We start from the raw sequence: 5,728 nt of genomic DNA on the forward strand, positions 1-5,728 counted from the left end.
ATGTTTGTGGGGTGAGTAGATCCTAGATCCACCACTTGGCCATTTAGATCCTAGATTCTAAATTCACCATCTTATCATTATCTATAGTTTGTGCAATGAAGGATGCATCCTAAATAAAATCAAAGTTGTTCTAATGAAGTTTTGAATGTTGGTGTGCATCCTATATATTGAATCAAAAAAATTTGTGGAAGACTAGTACTCATCTTAGATCCACCACTTGGCCGATCTAGAAATTATGGAAGAGTAGATACTAGCTCAATCAAAGATTCAATCATAGTTGTTGAATTGTCCATCCATCCAAGGTCCACCACTTGGCCAACCTTAATGGCTTCTGTCACAGTGAGTGTATTCTAAATCCACCACAAACATTTTTCACCACTTATCACATCCTTGATCCACAATAAGTGACTATTTTTAACAACTTATAGAAGCTTTGTTCCATTTTAGATCTACTAGTTGTCCATTCTAAAAAGTTATAGAACACATATTGTTTGTTAGATGCATCACTTGGGAATTTTATGTTCAAGTTCTTGTTGAAGAGTAAGGGAAATAATCCGCCACCAAGCCACTTTGAGCAAGGTGTGAGAAGGAAAACTGCATCTTGTATTTAGTACTTTCCCTTTTGAAACAAATTAAGAAGGTTTGGTGCATCCAATATCCATCACAAGACCATTCTAAACATGGTGGTGTTAGAGAAAAAATGCATCCTAGATTCACTACCTTTCCATTCCACTTGTCCAAGCCAAGATCTATTGAGTTATAGAGGACCATAAGATCCACCACTTGTATAATATATGCCCTATTGAAACATAGAGAGCCATAAGGTTCACCACTTGTCCAAGCTATGTTTTATTCAAGCATAGAGGACCATAAGGTTCCATTATATACTCTATTCAAGCATAGAGATACATGAGGTCCACCACTTGTCCAATCTATGCTCCATTCAAGCATAGAGAGCCACAAGACCCACCACTTGTCCAAGCTAAGATCGATTCAAGCATAGGAAAACACAAGGTCCATCACTTGTCTAGTCTATGCTTTATTGAAGGGTATAGAGCCATAAGATCCACCACTTGTCCAAGGAAATAACCCATTAAAGCATAGAAAGATACAAGGTTCACCACGTGTCCAATGTCTACTCTATTGAAAGAGAGAGATCCATAAGGTCCACCACTTGTCTAAGCTATAGTCCATTAAAGCATAGAGGACCATAAGGTCCACCACTTGTCCAATTTATGCTCTATTGAAGCATAGAGAGCCATTAAATCCAACACTTGTTAAAGCTATGCTCCATTCCACCATAGGTAGCCACAAGGTCCACCACATGTCTAAGCAAAGTTCCATTCTAGCATAGATAGCCACAAGGTCCACCACTAAATCTAAACTCTATTGAAGCATAGAGAACAATAATTTCTACCACTTGTTCAAGCTATGATCCATTCAATCATAAAGGATCATTCAAGAATAAGGTCTACCACTTCTTTCATTTTTAGGATGAACTTTGAATCTGGAAAAAAAGTGCACATGGTACTTAACAATGAAATTGTTTGTGTCGGTTGTGTGTGTAGAACCAATGAATATTCAAAGTCCATCCTAAAAATGGGAGGTGAAATGTATACCCATAACTTGGTGCTTCTAAGTAACCAAAATACAAATGAGTGAAACTTAGAATTACCATTTGGCCATTCTAAACAAGTTTTAGAAGGTGGTAGCATCTTAAACCAAACATTCCAAACAAGTTGTGGAAGGGTGGTTGGTGCACTCAATAAAATAGTACTTTTTCATTCAAAGAACATTGTGTAAATATGGGTGCATCCTAGATCCGCCAGTTGTCCAATCTAAAAAAGTTCTTAAGAGGAGCAAGGAAATTTTTAATCCACCATTGAGACACTTTAAGCAAGGTATGGATGGAAAAATTCATCCTTTACTTAACGTTTAGCTATTCTAAAAAAGTTTTACATGGGTTTGGTACATCCAAAATCCACTATTAGGATATTCTTAACGGTACAGTTTTAAAAATGCATTCAAAATGAACTACTGCATAAATTGCTAATGCATAATTTTACGCTCTGATAAAATATGTACAATGAGATACAAATTCTTGTATGGATTATGTTCAACATGATACATGAACTTTGAAATAGAGCATTATTATGCAAGCTCCAAAAATCTTGTGAAATTCTATGGATATCACTTTAGGAACAGATTTTTGTATGAGATCAAGTACTCATTGCATAACATGGCAATGCCATCACAACCCACGATGTTGATCATGATACATACTCAGTAATGAGTCGGTTTCAAATAGATTATCAATAACTTTCATATAAGGGATTTTATCATGATATTTGAGTGCTGTCAGGTAAATTTATATTCTGCAGGAAGCTCTTCACCACTTTCTATGTGGCGTAGGGTTTCAACACAAACGTAGCCACATTTATCCAAGCTAATTTGTGTTGTTATGGATTTCTGCCAAGGTGGGAAAATGGGATCAAAATTATAACATACATTTGGGCTCATACTTAGACCATGAGTACTATTTATATATCCTGCCAAATTTCCATCTTCTACATCACCAACAATATATATCTCATCGTCCACACAATTGACATTTGGATCCTCTAGAAGCGAGTACCTAGATGCCCTTGGAGATATCTTGCACAAAATCTTCTAAGTATCATGGAAATACTTATCACCGCCATAATGGAGAATAGTCATACACTTTTGAAGATGTGTATGCACAAAAATCCCATAACCATCTCCTTGTGTATTGGAAGCTCGTACTTCAAAGATAATACCACTTATCTCAAAGACTTTATCCTTTGGAATGGGAAAAGTTTGTATACCAAGAGGATCATCATGCCACACATAATGTGAAAGACATTGTCTTTTAATACCTCTTATCATTTTTGAGTCTGCAATAAAAAAATGTTTAACATATTTTGGTTAAAAAATGTCACACATTGTAAACTATATGTTTTAGTTAAGGATTTTATGTCATGAAGTATCAATTCAACGTAGTAAAGAATCAATTTTTTGTATGCCAATTTACATTAAAATATTTTTTAGTAGATATGTTACTTCAAATTATTGATGTAATAAGTAATAATTTATCTTTTCTACAATTTTAAACTATTAAGAAAAGGTTCACTGCATGATACTTTTGAGAAAATCTGAAGTCAAAGATCTTAAATCAACTATTAATATACTTGACAATATACATGATGAAACTATCATTACATGTTTAAAACAATATCAAACTTATTTCAAAATAAAAAGCTTAATTACATGACAAGTGGGTATAGAAGCTTAGCTCATACTTGCTTCAAGGTTCAAAAAGTTTGTAACTGATATGGGTGTCTCACTTGTTGACGCTCCTACCCTATTCAATACTCCTTGGTCATCAATGGGCTGATCTAATTGATCACTTTGAAGTTTTCCCATTTTTTGACATCGTCATGCTGATTTGCAAAGCTCAAAAGTCTTGTTTTAAGCTTTCTTTGGTCGTCAATATTGTCCACAAGGCATAACACTTCCCTTTTCTGCTTGAGTCCCAACTTTGTTATGTAGCCATCACTGAACATGTCAATAAGCTTTAAATCTTCTTTGCAATACTTTTGAATGAATTGCTTGATTGTCATCTCCTTCTTGAGTTGTAGAAACTCGACATCTAACAATTGACTCACACTTCCAAAATCTAGATCAAGGTGTCCTGCATCTAGTATTATGGATTCTGTCCCTGTATTTGAAGAACTAATAAGTCCCTCAAAGGCATCTCCCTTGCTCAAGAACACAAGTGTGGTGAAGAATTCTATAGCACCAGTAAATTCCAGATGCTTCACATTGTGCAATGCCCCAACAAATTGTATTTTGACCATGTTTGTCATACTTTGCAAAGCAGACTATAACTGCACATAGTCTTTATTATTTAAAAAAGAAAGGATCACACATTGTGGTTTTGTTGACCCACCTACAATAGCCATAATTCCATCTATAAGATCTTTGAATCTTTCAACTGACCATTGTAGATTTCTCTCCAAATCACGTGTGTTGTCAAGGATACACAATCCTATAGGGATAGGTTTGTTTAGATGGTGCTCTAAGTAAGATCTTCCCTCCATTTGAAGACTGACAACATATATAGACCATGGAAGATCTATAATTGAATATGCTTTGTCTTTCACAATGTTGATCGTCCATTGGATATATTTTCTTACCTCTTCAGGAAAATCAATCTTCTTTGTACCACGTTGTAGTTGTGATGTCAGCCAAGTATCACAGAGTGTCAAGCAATGGGAGTAAACAACATCATTAATGTTGTATGTGGTACAAAGCTTCTCCCAATTTTCACATGGATTCTCCTCATGGAGAAAATTGAATTGCTCAAGAAACTCATCTTGAATAATACGATCTTGTTTCAGTTGCTTGATACGATCAGTCATGTCCATGGGATAAGTAGATCCTAGATCCACCAGTTGGCCATTATAACAAAGGCTTGAAATATGGATCCAATTGTTGGTGTCTTCTAGATCCACCACTTAGCCATTCTAACCACGTCTTAAAGTTAGGTCCATTCAACACTTGGCCATCATAACACTTGTAATTTCACACAATGTTGGTGGGATGAGTAGATCCTAGATCCACCACTTGGCCATTTAGACTAAGAATTGGAAAGTAGGTGCATCAAAGATCCACCACTATAACAAAGGCTTGAAATGTGGATCCAATTGTTGGTGTCTCCTAGATTCTCCACTTAGACATTCTAACCATGTCTTACAGTTAGGTGCATTCAACACTTGGCCATCATAACACTTGTAATTTTACAGTGGAATGAGTAGATTCTAAATCCACCACTTGGCTATTTAGACTAAGAATTGGGAAGTAGGTGCATCAAAGATCCACCACTTGGCCTTTATAACAAACGCTTGAAATGTGGATCCAATTTTTGGTGTCTCCTAGATCCGACACTTGGCCATTCTAACCATGTCTTAAAGTTAGGTGGATTCAACAGGTAGCCATGATAACACTTGTAATTTTACATGATGTTAGTGGGATGAGTAGATCCTAGATCCACCACTTGTCCATTTAGAGTAAGAAATGGTAAGTAGGGGCATCAAAGATCCACCACTTGGCAATTATAACAAAGGGTTGAATTGTAGATACAATTGTTGGTCTCACCTAGATCCACCACTTGGCCATTCTAAACATGTCCTAAAGTTAGGTGCATTCAACACTTGGCCATCATAACATTGGTAATTTTACACAATGTCTGTGGGATGAGTAGATCTTAGATCCACCACTTGGCCATTTAGACTAAGAATTGGGAAGTAGGTGCATCAAAGATCCACCACTTCGCCATTATAATAAAGGCTTGAAATGTGGATCCAATTGTTGGTCTCTTAGATCCACCACTTGGCCATTCTAACCATGTCTTAAAGTTAGGGCATTGAACACTTGGGCATCATAACACTTGTAATTTTACACATGTTGGTGGGATGAGTAGATCCTAGATCCACCACTTGGCCATTCTAACCATGTCTTAAAGTTAGGTGCATTCAACACTTGGCCATCATAACCCTTGTAATTTTACACAATGTTTGTATGATGAGTAGATTCTAGATCCACCACTTGGCCATTTAGACTACGAATTGGGAAGTAAGTGCATCAAAGATCCACCACTTGGCCATTATAATAAAAGCTTAAAATGTGGATCCAATTGTTGTTACAC

At 36.2% G+C, this 5,728-nt stretch overlaps 1 pseudogene; it reads right to left on the minus strand.

The window, feature by feature from the left end:
* Window positions 1–3,309: 3,309 nt before the first annotated feature.
* On the minus strand, window positions 3,310–3,887 carry LOC147444487 (uncharacterized; annotated as a pseudogene).
* Window positions 3,888–5,728: the final 1,841 nt, after the last annotated feature.

This window comes from Adiantum capillus-veneris, chromosome 13 (genome assembly GCF_014529385.1).
Source record: "Adiantum capillus-veneris isolate H3 chromosome 13, ASM1452938v2, whole genome shotgun sequence".
Taxonomy (NCBI): domain Eukaryota; kingdom Viridiplantae; phylum Streptophyta; class Polypodiopsida; order Polypodiales; family Pteridaceae; genus Adiantum; species Adiantum capillus-veneris.